Source organism: Anolis carolinensis, chromosome 1 (assembly GCF_035594765.1).
Source record: "Anolis carolinensis isolate JA03-04 chromosome 1, rAnoCar3.1.pri, whole genome shotgun sequence".
Lineage (NCBI taxonomy): Eukaryota > Metazoa > Chordata > Lepidosauria > Squamata > Dactyloidae > Anolis > Anolis carolinensis.
In genome coordinates this window covers 45,871,845-45,889,289 of record NC_085841.1, presented here as the reverse complement: position 1 = coordinate 45,889,289, position 17,445 = coordinate 45,871,845, and the positions used below count along the sequence as shown (strand labels likewise).

General features: G+C 39.0%; 1 long non-coding RNA gene across 1 annotated transcript in view; it reads left to right on the top strand.

Annotated features, from left to right (window-relative positions):
* The first annotated feature begins 3,341 nt into the window (after positions 1-3,341).
* The window catches only part of LOC134297054 (uncharacterized), a 94,817-nt gene continuing 80,713 nt past the window's right edge, over positions 3,342-17,445 (top strand). The window contains exon 1 of the long non-coding RNA XR_010003786.1: positions 3,342-4,655. This is a non-coding gene — a long non-coding RNA (uncharacterized LOC134297054). The remainder of the gene's footprint in view (positions 4,656-17,445) is intronic.

The following is a 17,445-nucleotide window of genomic DNA, read 5'->3' as shown; positions in this document are numbered from 1 at the left end:
TGGAGTGGTAGACAGTGAAAGCTTGAGGTGCCCTGGAGAACTTAAGGGATGATCCAAGCCCTCTACTTTCTCTACCACGACACTGCTTCTGGCCTTTTTAAATGCCTTGGTAGGAGAAGGGTGACAGCAGCCAGGAGCAACTGGCCCTTTGAGATGACACCAGTGCTTGTTACTTTGTGGAACAACCCTCTACTTATCCATGACTTATATCAAAATCCATATTTTTGACCCCCAAACTTACATTCAACATACATGAGGTCAACTTATATGGTATATATACTGTGTGTGTGTGTGTATGTGTGTGTGTGTGTGTGTGTGTGTGTGTGTGTGTGTGTGTATATATATATATATATATATATATATATATATATATATATATATATATGGATGTATATGACATATATGATAATTACACTTCTTTGGGCTACATTAATTCATTTCTTAAAAGTAACTTTATTTTTAGAAAGGTTTTGGCCATCTGAATGGTTTTTCCTTACTGAATTGCTTTTAACTTGCTAGATACAGCTGAAACTGTTTTCTTTTTTTTCTTTTAAAGTAGTTTTCATGTTTACTGAACTATTTTTATTATCTTTTAATTATGACCTTTTTTGAGTTTGTAAAAGAAAGTTGGAATATAGGTGTATTAAATAAAATAATATATAAATGGGTTTAGGGGTAAACCAAGAAAAAAAATCTGCTTTCTACTGCAGAGGCTGATATATAGGGAAAAACTAACTCTCAGCATTAGTCTGAACTGACCGGTTAAGCTGAAAGTAGCAATGCATGCGTCATACAGTTTGTCCACAAGGAAAATTCAGAAGGTGCAATCATTGTGCATCTTTGAAGTTTATAGCTCTGTATTACTGTGTTATTTAAGTGAATGGTGAGTAAAAGAGCTGGGCCAGTCTGTTAGAATGAGGAGTTTGTAATAAGACAGATAAACCATGGGAAATGACTCAATGCTATAGAATCCTAGGACTTATAGTTTGGTGAGACATCAGCCCTCTTTGGCAGAGAGGGTTAAAGACCTTGTAAAATTACAACTACCGTGAGTATATAGCATTGAACCTTGGCAGCTAAAGTGGTGCATTCATTTTACAATATAGATACACCCAAGAACATATCTTGATTCTTTCCTTCTTTGCAGATGGAGTGTAGCATTTTAATCCGATGTTTTCTCCTGACATAAAAAAGAACCTGAAAGGTACTTTTTGCAGTGAGATTTGATTGGAGTGATAAAAACTTAAATCACTGTCAAAATTGTAATTTTGGATTACAATTGCTAAGGATTTTCAAAATAATAGTCCAAAAATGACTTTCATCCACAAACTATTATTATAGTAAAATTTCAATATTATCAAAATGTAACTTCAGTTTTCAAATCAGCAAAACTTGTTGCAGCAAGCTATATTTCTTGACTTTTAAACAGCATTTCTGAAGCCATATGTCTGTCTGACATGAGATAGAAGCTCAGTCTGAAAGGTAGCTAAATTAGCATTTCTGGAAATCTTGTGAAAAAGAGTAAAGGTTATTTGAAGTTCAGCCATCAAGTCAAATACAAGATAATTGCTTATGTCACATGAATGTAGAAACCACACTTGTTCTACATAACTTTTCACAGCCTAGATCAGTGATGGGCAACCTTTTGAGCTTGGTGTGTCAAAATTTGTCAAAAAACCAAACATAACTCAGGTGGTGTGTCACTTCACTATTTCTAATGGCAGGAAACGGCACCCAGAACACAGGCCTTTGCCTCTCCCAGCCTCCCCCTCACTTATCTTAGTAATGATGGTCAATTAGAAATCTACGACACTCCAGAACAGTAGATTGTATGATGGTTGCTGTGGTTATGTGGTTGTTGTGGTTATGTGGTTGCTGGTAATGGTGATCACAAGGCCCCCAGAGTTGCGCCATTCCACTGCTCCCTGCTCCACTGGCCAGAAGTGAGGTCAAAGATCCCCTAAAGGTCTAACCGGGCTGGGCTGTGATGCAGCTGGTTAGTAGCCAGCTGCAATAAATCACTACTGACCGAAAGGTCATGAGTTCGAAGCCAGCCTGGGTCGGAGTGATTTCCCGACCATTAATAGCTTAGCTTGCTGTTGACCTATGCCACTCGAAAGACAGTCGCATCTGTTGAGTAGAAAATTTAGGTACCACTTTATGCGGGGAGGCTAATTTGATTAATCTATGATACCATAAAAACTCCCAGCAGCGTGCGGAAAGGAATAAGGAAGTACTCCATCAAGGACTCAGTGTCACAAGTGGACGGTGAAGCGGCAGCTCCCCCTGTGGCCGGAATCAAGCATACCCTCATGAAGCCGGAAGCTGGAAAATGTTAAATTGCCTCTGTGTCTGTCTATATATGTCATATGTCTAATGGCATTGAATGTTTGCCATATACATGTGTATTGTGATCCTCCCTGAGTCCGCTTTGGGGTGAGAAGGGCGGAATATAAATAGTAAATAAATAAATAACCAGAAGTCCTAGACTGTTGTTCTGTTGTTTTGGCCTACAGACCTCCGGCACAGAGTGTCAACACTACAGCAAATGTTTTATACTCTGCTACTGCACCTGTCCATGCAGGAGCTGAGGATGAACTATCTTTCTCGGTATGCAGCTCCATACTTCTCTGTATGTAGCCGCATGTGGCCATGTGTCATCAAAAATGGCTGCGCATGTCAGTACTGACATGCGTGTAATTGGTTCACCATCAGGGGCCTAGACCAAGAAGGCAAAACAGAGCTCCCATAAGAGAGTTTTCCCCAGATGGAACAACCTCATACATTACATTCTTGAGTCCATCAGTATCAAATAGGAGCACAGAACAATCTCTGAGCTGAATCCATGACTCATGTAATGCCTGGAGTCTTTCCAGGTGTGATTAACACTGATAACAAACAGAACACCAGTTGGAATACAGTAGCTGCAATAGCTCAGAAGGGAATGTCCATGCAAAGCATTTATCTTGCTGACTGCTGTGAAGATCAATTGATGTTTATATTTTTGATTATAAAAAAAATCTAAAAACACTTTAAATAATAAGTAATCCTCAAACCTGCCTAGGTTTTTGCCTCTGGGATATTATGGGCTGGTTTGGGCAGGTTATGGCAATTTGTCTGTTGACATTCTTCTTGTGGTATTCAAAATGCTTATTAAAACAGGTTCTGCCTCTATCTTGCTTGGATGACTTCCAGCCAAGAGAGTGATCTAAGAGTATGACTGTAGAAGTCTGTTTGCGAAGGATTTTAAAGATTAGAAACACCCACCTTCTGAAGTTACCTTAATGTGCAGTCAGACGATGACAACAACAACAACAACAACAACAACAACAACGACAACGACAACAACAACAACAACACAATAAGGGAGTTAGCTTTTGGGGGGGGGAGCACACTTTCAGCCACAAAAAAACAGTGTGATAGGATCACCTTAGGGTTGCTTTAAGTCAGAAATGATTTCAAGATGCAATAACAAAGTAATTATTTACTCATGAATAATAAGAGTGCTGGTGAGCTTTGAGGAGGGGGAATACAGTTAAAGTCTGTTTCCTACATTCTGTAGTTCGTGGGTTAGTTCAAACTTTTCAAGAATGCTGAGGCAGATATAGGTTGTTGGGTATCCTTCATTTGCTGCCCAAATTGGAAGATGGACAGAGGATGTGTCCTCTGTGATTTTTAAAATTCAGGGAAAGGAGGAGAAGACATTGTGTTGAGGCAGTGGTTCCCAACCTTTTTTTGACCAGGTTGCCCATGTTGACCAAGGACCACTCTCCAATGTTAGTACCAAAAGGGTTATGAATCAGTTTTTGGTCAACTTTAGATTCAGTTTGGTTATTTGGGGTGCTGATTCAGAAAAATGCATTGGCTAGACCACACTAGCTCTAGTTTCTGATACAGAACATATGCCATCCAGTAGTCGCCACCTGCTCATCCACAGAAAACCATATTTAATAATCTAGAGCCGATGTGGTCTATCCAATGCAATAGTCAGCTCTGTGGAAAGGAGCAGAAATAAAATAAAAAATAAATAAAGAGGAAGGAGGTTAGCAGATCAGATTTTTGTTCTCATGGCTCACTGTTGAGCCGCTGCCCACAAGTTGCAAACCACTGCGTTGAGGGGAATGCCCAAGTTTTTTCGGCTGTAAATTTACTGACAGAAGGGGCATTAAAATATCTAAGAATTAAAATGACAGTGGCTGAAATGAGGTAGGAATGGCACAGTCCTCCAGAACTGAAATCAAATGGGAATGGCATAGGTCTTCAGAATGGAATTGTATCTCCCAGCATTCCTCATCATTGGCTTTACTAGGGTTGCCAGTTTTTTCTGATTCCAGAATAAGACAGTCCTCTCGGTTGCCCAGCCAGGTCATGACTGCCCCGTCTTTATAACTATCTTCAGTTGTAAAATCTGATTGAGCAATCCACTAGTATTTTCCTGGCTCATCTTCAACTGGGTGAAAGATGACAACATCTTGGTTTTCAATCATTTCTGAAGATTGGCTTTGTACCTCATGGTGCCAGAGGACAGAGTTCAGTGCCTTCCATGTCGCCCAGTCTTCTGTGTGCCCAGGAAGGAGTCTCTCATCTGGTCTCATGGATTGAGGTTCCGGGCTTTAGCCTGCCACTTTTGGACTCTCACTTGCTGAGGTGTTCCTGTGAGTATTTCTGTAGATCTTAGATAGCTATTTCTTGATTTAAGGCATGGGTGTGTTGACTGATATGTAAATGTAATGCAAATAAATAATGTAAGATTTATCACTTTTGTCCTGGATAAAGGAACATATGCTGCAATTCTGAGTAATTATGGGCTCAGCAACTTCTGTAACTCTTGTTTTTTGGGGGAAGTGTTGAAAGGTCAGTACAGAGTGGTGCAAAATTTCCACTGCCAACCTCATTCCTCCCCCGGTGTGGAATGCACCAGCCCTAACATGCACAGTCCTTTTTCACTGTGACCAGCATCTGGGTAAGAGAGAAGTCAGTGCAAGCTGATACATTTGTAATTACATGTTTCATCCAAATACAGAAACTTTTAGGAGTGATTGTCTGTTTTTGATTTTGTGTATCTTATGACAAGCATGGGACTGTCCTTATTTTACTAAATAAATAAAATGTACTGTACATGGAGATGAGTCTGTTTCTGTGCCAAATTGACCTGTGTTCCAAGAGTCAGAAATATTTCTTCCAAGACGTCTTCTACATCAAAAAAATTCTATTTATTTTCATTCTTGCATCTTACAGCACATTTTATAGTTTCCTAAATTAATCCTAAATCTTCCTGAATTGGAAAGAAATAGCAAACCACCCCCACAACCTTCATGTCTTATGCAAATATTCTGTTTAATTGCAGTTCTATTAAATTCTCTTTATGGCAGTCTTCTTTTTCGAAACCTGTGAACTCATAAATGCATTAGTAATGCCACCTACCAAATGTCATCTCCCACTAGTTATGTTCTTTAACGACACTTTTCTTGTCATAGAATTATAACAAAGCTGATGGGAAAGGAGCATGAAAAGGGGAGCATGTGGTGAGGCAAAAGAAGAAGCCATTGTTCCAGCCAATAGGCATGGGAAGGAATATGCGTAGTTGGGGTTTTCTCTGTGAGAAAGAACCCACTGTCATATATAGCACTAGTGGTGAAGTCAGGCATTGTCAAGGAGGAACCTTAGTCTAATTGGCAGAGATAGGATCAGACGGGCAGTGCCTTTAGGGTCCAGCTGCGTCATCACACTGACAAAAATAGCCATCACATGAATTCACATGTAATGGGGACGGAGAGTCCAGTCTTTGTTTTCTTTTCTGCAAACATGCAGGACAATTCTATTCATCTTTACTCAGATGTATATCATGCTGTATTCATTTGTGATCTCTTTTGCATGGAGGACTACAACTCCAGTGGGGTCGGGGGGAACATGTGATACTTCAGATTTTGCTACACCCCATTATCATTCCGAGACATTTTGCTATATGAAACAAAAAGGTCAAATAATTCCTTTCTGTATCTCATGTATTGAAGCAAATCATTCTTTAATATTGATTACTGGAGGGGACAGCCTCTTTCGCTTCCATTTTATAGTTCCCAGGGCTTCAGAACAAAATCTGAAGTGGCTGGAAGCCTATTTCTAACTTTCTTTGGACCAGAATTAGAGCATGGGGGAGAACTTTACCTGATTTGAGAGCAGCGGCTTCTAGAATTACTTTTTCTCATTTTTCAGCCAAATTACTGTATTTACTTGACTCAAATGCACCATTGAATCTAATGCACACCCCAACTTTTAAAACCCTGAAAACACAAAAATATTTGCTGCCAAATGTAATATACAGAGGCAAAAAGTGCACTCTTTGTAATTTGTTCATAAAAGGTGCACACTACAGTTGCTGCCTGCTTAGAATTCTTTCTTTAAAAACAAGTGTTAGAACACCAAAGGTTCTAACAAAAAAAAGGAAATCTTGGGATGCATCTATGCCAGTGGTTCTCAACCTGGGGTCCCCAGATGTTTCTGGCCTTCAACTCCCAGAAATCCTAACAGCTGGTAAACTGGCTGGGATTTCTGGGAGTTGTTGGCCAAAAACATCTGGGGACCCCAGGTTGGGAACCACTGATCTATGCTGTAGAATGAATTGCCCTGGCTCAATGCCATGGAATCATGGGAGCTGTAGTTTTACAAGGTCTTGAGCCTTCTCTGCCAAAGAAAGCTGATGCCTCACCAAACTACAAAACCCAGGATTGCATAGTATAGATTGTTGTTGTTGTTGTTGTTGTTGTTTATTCATTCAGTCGCTTTCGACTCCTTGTGATCTCATGGACCAACCCACACCAGAGCTCCATTCACTTCAAGGATAACATCCATCCATCTTGCCCTTGGTCAGCCTCTCTTCCTTTTTCCTTCCATTTTCCCCAGCATCATTATTATTTTCTCCAAGCTTTCCTGTCTCCTCATGATGTGGCCAAATTACTTCATCTTTGACTCTAATATCTTTCCCTCCAGTGAGCAGTTGGGCATTATTTCCTGGAGGATGGACTGGTTGGATCTTCTTGCAGTCCAAGGCACACTCAGAATTTTCCTCCAACACCACAGTTCAAAAGCGTCTATCTTCCTTTGCTCAGCCTTCCTTATGGTCCAGCTCTCGCATCCATAGGTTATTATGGGGAATACTTTTACAGACCTTCGTTGCCAGTGTGATGTCTCTACTCTTCACTATTTTATCGAGATTGGTCTTTGCTCTCCTCCTAAGAAGTAAACGTCTTCTGATTTCCAGGATGTAGTCTGCGTCTGCAGTAATCTTTGCGCCTAGAAATACAAAGTCTGTCACTGCCTCCACATTTTCTCCCTCTATTTGCAAGTTCTCAATCAGTCTGGTTGCCATAATCTTGGAGTTTTTGATGTTTATCTGCAACCCAGCTTTTGAATTTTCTTCTTTCACCTTGGTTATAAGGCCCCTGAAAGTCCTCTTCGCTTTCAGCCTTCAAAGTGGTATCATCTTAATATCTAAGGTTATTAATTTTTCTTTTAGCAATTTTAACTCCAGCATTAAATTCACTCACAGCATTGAGCCATGGCAATTAAATTAGAGATGAAGTCCCTCGGATAGGAGCTCCAGGTACAGTTGCTGAAGCAGCTTCCCTTTTATAATAATAATAATAATAATAATAATAATAATAATAATAATAATAATAATAATAATTTATTTATACCCCGCCACCATCTCCCCAAAGGGGACTCGGGGCGGCTTACATGGGGCCATGCCCAAAACCATACAATATGACAAAATATAAAACAACATATCATAACACAATTTAACAATACAATAAATAATAGCATACATTACAACCTAAAATTCAGAAAAGCAATAAAAACCAGGGCAGGCCACATGAACACTAAGTTAAAACTCAGTGAGAAAGACATAAGAATAAAACCACGGGAAGCAGGGACATAAAATAGTGAAACAGTCTAGAGGATAGATATCCCAAGGGAATAACCAAAGAAAGATATGGCAGTTACTCTCCAAAGGCACACCGGAAGAGCCATGTTTTTAAGTCTTTCTTAAAGGCTAGCAAAGTGGGGGCCTGCCTAATCTCAATGGGCAGTGAATTCCATAGTCGGGGGGCCACAGAAGAGAAGGCCCTCTCCCTTGTTCCCACAAGACGGGCCTGAGATATAGGCAGTGGCGACAGGAGAGCCTCCCCTGACGATCGCAGAGATCGGGCGGGTTTATGATAGGCTTTGGCTCATCCCTATGGCCCCTTTTACATTGCCAAAGCACATTATCTGTTTTGAACTGGATTATATGAGTCTACACTACAATATAATCCAGTTCAATGCAGATAACCTGGCTTTTACATGACAGTGTCAAAGGAGCCTTGGATTCCCTTTCCCTGATTCAATCCACAAGGAAAAATGTATGTGTATGTATTTGTAGAAAAATACTTTTAAAAGTGCTGTTCTTACCACAGATCACTTTGTGTCCTAGGCTGAACTTACTGAAAGCCTATGTAGGACTTTTTCCACACATATTTTTCCAGTGTCCCAGGCATTACTATGTACTTTGCTGTGTAACATTCACTTTCTTGAATTCCATTCAGATGTAAGAGGATGTTTATGAAAATAAAGAAATGCAAGCAAGCAAACAAGCTCAGATAACCTTTTAATTGTTTGCACTGCTTTTCTCCCCTTAGGCAAAGTTTCCAATCATGTTAGTCAAGTGGTCTAACCTGTAAAACTGCTTTTGTACAAGTGCTTGGTATGTGGGTCTGAAATCAGTAAATGCCAGAGCCAAGATAATTTTTCCTTTTTTGAACCTAGCACAACCTTTATTTTGACTGTATTATCACCCAATGCAGGTGTCCCTAAACGAAGACCCATGGGCTAGATGCCACTCTCCAAGGTAATTTACCCGGTCCCTGCCCTAAACCTTAGACTTAGGGTTGCCCTAAGTCTGAAATGACTTGAAGGCACACAACAACAGCAATCCTAATTAACCTGAATATCTTATTAGCCAAAAGCAGGCCCACAATTCCCACTGAAATATTGGTAACCATTATAAAATGGTTATTCATCTTAAATATTGTATTATTCTTTCATGATTTCTTTTTGACAGTACAAATAAGGTATGTGCAGTATGCATAGGAATTGGTTCATTTTTCTAGTCTGGCCCTGCAACAGTCTGAGGGACTGTGAACCGGCCCTCTGCTTTAAAAGTTTGAAGACCCCTGACCCAATGTAATGGGACCACCAATATTTTCAGTTTCCTTATTTGGTATTCATTATAAATGGAAGAAATCCTGGGGCTAAAAATCACATAGATCACACTAGGTGTGGATTATTCCATCACTATATAAGATGCCACTGGTTTGATTCTGCTTTTATTGTGTTGCTAGGTTTTGAAAATAGCAGTAAGAAAATTTCAAAGGTCATGACAATCAGGAAGTAGTCATATATTTTGTCATATGTTTGTTTGTACAATTAATGTAATACTCACAATTACAAACTGCCATATATGTAAATGGATAAGTCAACCACATGTATAAATCTAAGGCACAGTTTTGGTCCAAAATTCTGAATTTTGATATGATCCATAGATATGTTGAGGGTCATTCTGCAAACAGAGGACTATTCCAGTACCACCCCAAGGAGCTAGCTGCCCTTTGCTGCTCTCATTTTCATAAAGGCCAGAAGTGGTGCCTTGGAGGAGTGAGAGAGGAGGGATTCAATGTTTCTTTAGGTTTTTCTTGGATGGACTAGACCAGGGGTCCCCAAACTAAGGCCCGGGGGCCGAATGCGGCCCTCCAAGGTCATTTACCTGGCCCCCACCCTCAGTTATATAATACATTTTATATCAATTTTAATAATATAATATATTGTATATACATATAATATTGATAAAAATATTATGTTATACAATATACAGAAGAGTCTCACTTATCCAACGTTCTGGATTATCCAGCACATTTTGTAGTCAATGTTTTCAATATATTGTGATATTTTGGTGCTAAATTCATAAATACAGTAATTACTACATAGCATTACTGCGTATTGAACTACCTTTTCTGCCAAATTTGTTGTCTAACATGATGTTTTGGTGCTTCATTTGTAAAATCATAACCTAATTTGATGTTTAATAGGCTTTTCCTTAATGCCTCCTTATTATCCAACATATTCGCTTATCCAACATTCTGCCGGCCTGTTTATGTTGGATAAGTGAGACTCTACTGTAATACTAATAATAATACCATATAATAATATTAATTATATGTTATATATTACATATAGTATTACAATATAGTGGTATAGTTCAATATAGTAATGTATAATGCTAATATTGTGCTATGCTAATAATATAATATATTGTATGTACATACAGTTGCTCTGAGTCCCCTTCGGGGTAAGAAGGGTGGGATATAAATGTAGTAAATAAATGTAAGTAAATAAATAATTAATTTTAGACTTAGGCTCACCCAAATTCTGAAATGACTTGAAGGCACACAACAACAACAAACAACAATCCTAATTAACTTGACTATCTTATTGGCCAGTAGCAGGCCCATACTTTCCATTGAAATCCTGATAGGTTTATGTTGGTTAAAATAGTTTTCATTTTTAAATATTGTATTGTTCTTTCATTGTTGTTGTTGGTTGCACTACAAATAAGACATGTGCAGTGTGCATAGGAATTTGTTCGTATTTTTTTTTCAAATGATAATTCGGCCCCTCAACAGTCTGAAGGATTGTAGACCGGCCCTTTGCTTTAAAAGTTTGAAGACCTCTGGACTAGACTATTACCATTCACCATGCTACTCAGAAATGGAGGTGGCTCCTTTTTTTTGGATAATTATTAAGGTATAGGACTCACATTGACCCATAGATAAGTTGACCCAAGTTTTGTGGGTTGATTTGTTTTCACTAAACTTTCTAAACACACACACACACAAAGTATATAGGATACATGATGCACACATTCCTTTCTGAATGAAGGGCTCATGCCTCAAAATACAGAGTTTTTTGTTATTCTGATCAGTCCATATAAAAGGGAAGCTTCCCAGCTTTCAAATAGGGGGACATCTCTTATACTAAGATACACCTGGCAGCTCTATGAGAGACATGCTTTCCATTCCCTAAAATAAAGGACATAATTTTAAATAGGGGACACAATTTTAAAAAGCAGTAACAGAGAGTAGAAAGATGCTCCTTTCTATTTATGTGTGTCCTGTACTAGAAAAATGTTGCCACCCTCTGGCCAATTGAACAGAACTGTCATAATATTCTGTGTAGTATAAAAACAAACTAAATGTGAACAACAGGCATACCATTTTCACATATACTTCTATAACTATATAGTTTTTTAAGTAGTGGAATTCACCTTGAATGATGTAAAGCAGCTTTTTTCAACTCTATGCCTTCTAGGTGTGTTGAACTGGATTGAGGTATAATACATCTAGATAATACCAGATTGGGAAAGATGGGTGTAAAATAACATTTAAGGAGAAAATGTTATTCGCGAATAAGCCTTTGCAAGAAGGACTGCAAAATTTTATAAGATGCAAACAATAAAAGAAAAGTTGGAGCAAATAAGAATATATGGATGGATGGATAGTTTTATCTAGCTGGTTCTCTACATTTGCAGGTTTGACTTTTGTGGATTTGATTTAAATTTATTTATTTATTTATTTACAGTATTTATATTCTGCCCTTCTCACCCTGAAGGGGACTCAGGGCAGATCACATTATACACACATAGGGCAAACATTCAATGCCCATAAACACATCAAACAGAGACCGAGACAGACAGACGCAGAGGCAATTTAACCTTCTCTTGAGGGGATGTTCGATTCTGGCAACAGGGGGGAGCAGCTGCTTCATCATCCACTCTGACGGCACTTCCTCATTCCAGGTCGTAAATTAGTTTAACTTGCCTCCCCACTTTTTTTTATAAGTAGTACCTTATTTCCTACTTGATAGATGCAACTATCTTTTGGGTTGCTAGGTCAGCAACGAGCAGGGGCTATTTTTTATTTTTAATTGACGGGTGCTCACCCCGCCACGGGCTGGCCTCGAACTCATGACCTCATGGTCAAAGTGATTTATTGCAGCTGCTCAACAGCCTGCGCCACACCCCGAACTTAAATGTTCTCTCTAGGCAACTTTAAGTCCCAAAGTGTGAACATTGTCTTCAGGTGAACATTGACCATAGGGATTCCTAGAAAGGTGTCTTCTCAGGTAAACCATAGCAATGTTTAAAATTTACACCCCCCCCCTTTCACATGGGTCCTGTGCCTCTAAAACCCCAGAGAATGTGGAGCGCTGTCTGTAGATCTGAAGGGGGCTGCTAAGCTTATAGGACAGTGGTGCAAAATTTGTTTTTAAACTCTAAAGAAGACCCTTCTATTTCTATTTTGAGCACATGTTCTTCATAGCTATAAATCTCAAGGAAATGAGGCCAATGAATCAGGGCCCAATGTTTGTGGCTGGGCAACTTGGACACATGCCCAGGACACTGCCAGTAATTAAAAGACTCCTAATGAGGTTGACGGCACTTAATTTCCAGGAGGGAAATGGTGCAGGCCCTAGGAAACATTCAGGGTAAATTTAGCTGAGCCACTTCTACATACTAGGAGTGTAAAGAATATTTGCAAATTTTCTCATCCTCTAAAGCAAAAGAAGAGATACCTCGAGATGTCAAGACATCCCACAAAAGAAGATGTCAACCATTGTGAAATATTTTTGCTCTGGTATGAAAGTGGAAAGACCAGCAATTTTTATGTCAGAATCACAATAGCAAAATTGTTGGGTTTTGAGGGAAAAAAGTATTTTATGCAAAAACTGGCATGCATTAGTATGCACACCCACAAATCCTTTTTAATAGTTTCACAAAGACACCCCTAAATGCCCTTCCAAAATCATTGAAACATATGCACAAAAATGATCATAATCTTATCCAGTGCTAAAAAAAAAACTTTTGAAATGTTTGGTCCATGTAGATATTTAAATTTCTATTAGGCACACAGCCAACTACTTCACAGCAGTCTGGAACTAATAGTTGAAACCCAGAATGGTGCCTGTCCCAGGAGAGGACAGGCTTGTTCTTTGTTGTGTGCCTTCAAGCCCTTTTCAACTTACAGTGACCCTAAGGTGAACCTATCATGGGGTTTTCTTGGCAGGGTTTGTTCAGAAGAGGGTTGTTTTTGTGTTCCCCCAAGGCTGTGTGTGCCTAATCTAAGGTCACACAATGGCCAAGCAGGGACATGAACCCTTGTTTTAGACCTAAACCACTGTCACTACTGTCCTTGTGAAAGGGTACCCATTGGTATTTGGCACAGACGTAACCATCACCTGCCATCCACGCATTCTATTTCATTTATTTCCATTTTTTTAGGAAGCAGTGAATGTGAGGCTGGAGATGTGTGTTTTATCTATCTGTGAAATCAATAATTCATGACCATCTGGATTGGAGCGATGGTAATGGTTTTTCCTGTGCCAATCAACACACATACTGTATAGAGGAGGACACTGGAGATCTCTTGTCCAGGATTCAACCATCTTTCAAACTAGTTCCATTGCTGGGATTGAACTAAAAATATGTTGAATGTGTGTTATTCTCTTGGTTTTGCCCTCTGCTTTACATCAGCGGCTGGTGGAGATGGCAACACCTTAGGTGTTATGTGGCATTAGCTCTTCAAGAGTGGAGCTAGATGAAAAGAGCAAGAGCTCCCTTTCAAACTAGTTCAGTTTTAGTTTTCAAATTCCACCTGCAAATACATATCCAGTCACCCTGCTCCCAAACATTCTCAATTAACTCCAGTTGCCCTGAGATTACCCCTGTGAACACTGCACAATTATAGTCTCAAAACAACATTCTCCCTCAAGAAATGAGACTGTAATTATTGTACACTGTGCCTGTTACCAAGTATACTGAATAAGAGAATCACTGTCACAAAAAGGATACGAGACAGAGAGACTCCAAGACATTTACTTTAAAGACAGTTTGCCCGTTCAGCCTTGTGTCAGTTTCTGCAGCCATCTATCCTTCTCCTACACACAATTTTATCAAAGGACTGCTAAGATACCATAGAACCAGTGAAAACCAGTTTTACCCACACTGTTCAAATCAATGCTTGCTGTGTTATATGCGAGGTCATTGAAAATTTGACAGTGAACTTCTCCAGATGGGAACTAGGGGGGTGTAGGAGTGTGCGTGTTGGACTGTGACACTGTGGAATAGGTTTCAAATCTGCTCTTGGCCATAGAAATAGACTGGATGCACTTGGGCAAATCACACACTCTCTGTCTCAGAGGAAGGCAAAGGGTTAACTCTATTTAAACAAATATTACCAAGAAAACCCTGTGATAGAGTCACCTTAAAGTTCCCATAAGTGCGAAATTAATTGAAGGTACACAGCATCCAAAACAGCCACAGCAACAATAGCTGTAGCAGCCCAAGGATAATTTCTCTTTGAGTTCTTGCATCTTATAAACCATTGAATCTTCATCTTGACAGGACAGCCAATAAAAGAAGCAATTTAAAGAAGACATTTGGAATTGTTTTAGCTGCTCATGATGCCAGGTCATTCATTCCCAATAATGTTTCCTGTAATGTAAATTGTACGCGGTCTGTGATGACAACTATAAGTAAAAAATAAAAGAGAATCTTGCTCTGACTTTCAGTCTTTTTGCCCACACTATCCCCGGAACCTATCTCACACTTTGAAATTCATCAGGTGTATATGAATAATGTATAATGAAATATAATTGCATGTTATGTGCAATTGCTGCTACTAGTAATATTTTTGCATCAATACTATGTTCATGTATTTATTCACCATACCTCAATATCATTCTTCCAATATAAAATAAGAAAGGTCATCTTTTCCAAGGCCACCTTTTGCATCCAGCCCTGACTGAGGAGTTGGTTGAATGTTGAAGCTCCATACTCTGTCCCTTGGATCGATATACTTGTCTGGTACTGAATAAATCCATATGGAAGCCGCAAGTATGTCCTGGAATTACTGTAATATCAGCCAAGCACCATTATACCCCAAATGCTATTTGTTATCACTTCCACATGGGAGCTGTTAAATCTGTATGAATTTTTAAAATGCTATTCTCCTTTGAAAACCATATATTTTCTCTGTCCAGTGCTGAAACCAACATCCAGAAGGGGGAGAAAGAGAAATAAGTGGGAGGAAGAGAAGCCATATTAAGGCCATCCTTCTCCCTCTGTCTGTAAACAGATGAATTGTATTTTCATAGGGCTACAACATGGCCCTTTAGCAGGCCAAGACCTTTTTGTTTAAACAGGCTTTTAATATTCACAGAATCATGAAGCTGAAAGGGCTCAAGGCAGGGCACAACATACTAAAATATATCCATAAAAGCACCTATTAGAATCTTAGAATTAGAAGAGACCACATGGGCCATCTAATCCAATCCCCTGCCATGCAGCAAAAACACAACCAAAGTACCCCTGACAGATGGCCACCCAGCCTTTGTTTAAAAGCCTCCAAAAAGGAGCTTATACCACACTGTTCCACTGTTGCACAGCTCTCACAGTCAAGAAGTTCTTCCTAATGTTCAGGTGGAATCTTTTCTCCTGAAATTTGAACTCATTGCTCCAAGTCTTAGTCTCCAGGGAAGCATAAAACAAGCTGATAAATACGTCCTCTAAACCTTCATTTGTTGTTTATTTCTTCATTTGCTTCCAACTCTTTGTGACCTCATGGACCAGCCCACACTAGAGCTCCCTGTCAGCTGTGGCCACCCCCAGCCTTCATCCAAGTCATTAATAAAGACAGGACAGCACAGAATCTCATAGCGCCCCATTAGTTGCTTCTTTCCAGAAGAAAGAGGAACCATTGTTGAACATTCTTTGGGTTCAGTTGCTTAACCAATTACAAATCCACCTAATAGTAATATTGTCTATCACAGTTTTTTCTAGTTTGTTTGCAAGAAGATCATAGGGGACTTTGTCAAAGGCAAGTCCTTCAGAATAATTCTGTGGTAACATCTGGCAGAAATCATTCATTTCAATAGAAATCAATATTATCCATATTTTCCTGCTTCAAAGAACAATATGAGGACCATAGTGTACTGTTACATGCTTTTGGTGAGCAGATAGATCGGAGGTTTTGGTGGATTCTCTCTGCCACTGAGAGTCATTCAGTTTGAAGATGGTGACAAATCCAAACCTAACCACAGGATGGAATATCATAACAATACTGGCTAAATTAAAAAAAAAAATCCTCTCCTAACACACAACTACAGGCAGCATTTAGAAACCTCTGTAGACATGGAGGTCTTTTAGCACAAAATCTTACATTGTATGTTGTTGTTTATTAATGAGATTGTAATTAAAATAAATTTGAAAGTGGGCTTGTGGAACTATAATGCAAAGGCACGAACCTAATAGTCATGCGGTGGTACTGAAAGACTCAAAGGTTTGTATGGCAAATGTCACTTTTAATGATAATTTCCCCCCATCTTCACCTAAGTGATCATGACTCAGCTGAGGTTATTTATTTCTGCTTTGTTCAGTCAGCATGACGGCTGACTTTCTGATATATGAGTCACATCTTGGATGGGAGAAGAGGCCATCTTAACTTCAGTTTGTCATATGCTATGACTCTATTGTTAGATAATTAACTAAATTTACCTAATGGATCTTGTCAAATGCAGATAATTTCTTATAAAACTCTGCAGGGAACAACTGAATACATCCCTGTATCCTACATTTGAACAGAGTAAAGCAATATTTTAATACAGTAACTTGATTTTCTTCAAAGTAGTTTTTCCCACAAAGAAACCTTTTAAAGTTGCAGGGAGAAAATGGAAAAAAAATTCCCAGGAACAATGGCTGTGTTGAGATCTAGTATTGATAAAGCATATAAAATCAAAAGAAAAGTAGGAAGACTTTCTCATGGCAATAAAAACAATCAAAGATACTAAAAGTCACAAAGATCTGGAAGATTTTGACTTGTCTTTTTATTGATGTGTTGATAGCAGTGTCATCTTTTTGGTAAGAAAACAGCCCACAAATGTGTTAGACTACTGAAAATGTTTCCTCTACTTGCACCATCTATCTTAGATGTACCTAGATGAAATCCCCAGCAGATAATCATGTATTTCAGACAGGATCATATTGGAAAAGATAGAGCCTTAAATACATCAAAACCAAGTCATACAGGATATTTGTGTTTGTGCCATCCCAGTCAATTTCAGTACAAACGGATGCCAATTTTACTGTCTCTTGTGTGTCTCTTCATCTCTATAACAGGTGGCCATTTTTCATTCATTTTTGAGTAATGGAATAATTGGGCACAACCCTGCCAAGTAACCATTCTATTGGTTTACATGGAAGAAGTTAAGTATGTGATTGGAATGCTTTGGAAATAATACTTAAAAGCATTTCTTTATAGTTGGATTAGAACTATTACATTTACAGGGATGGAGAACCTT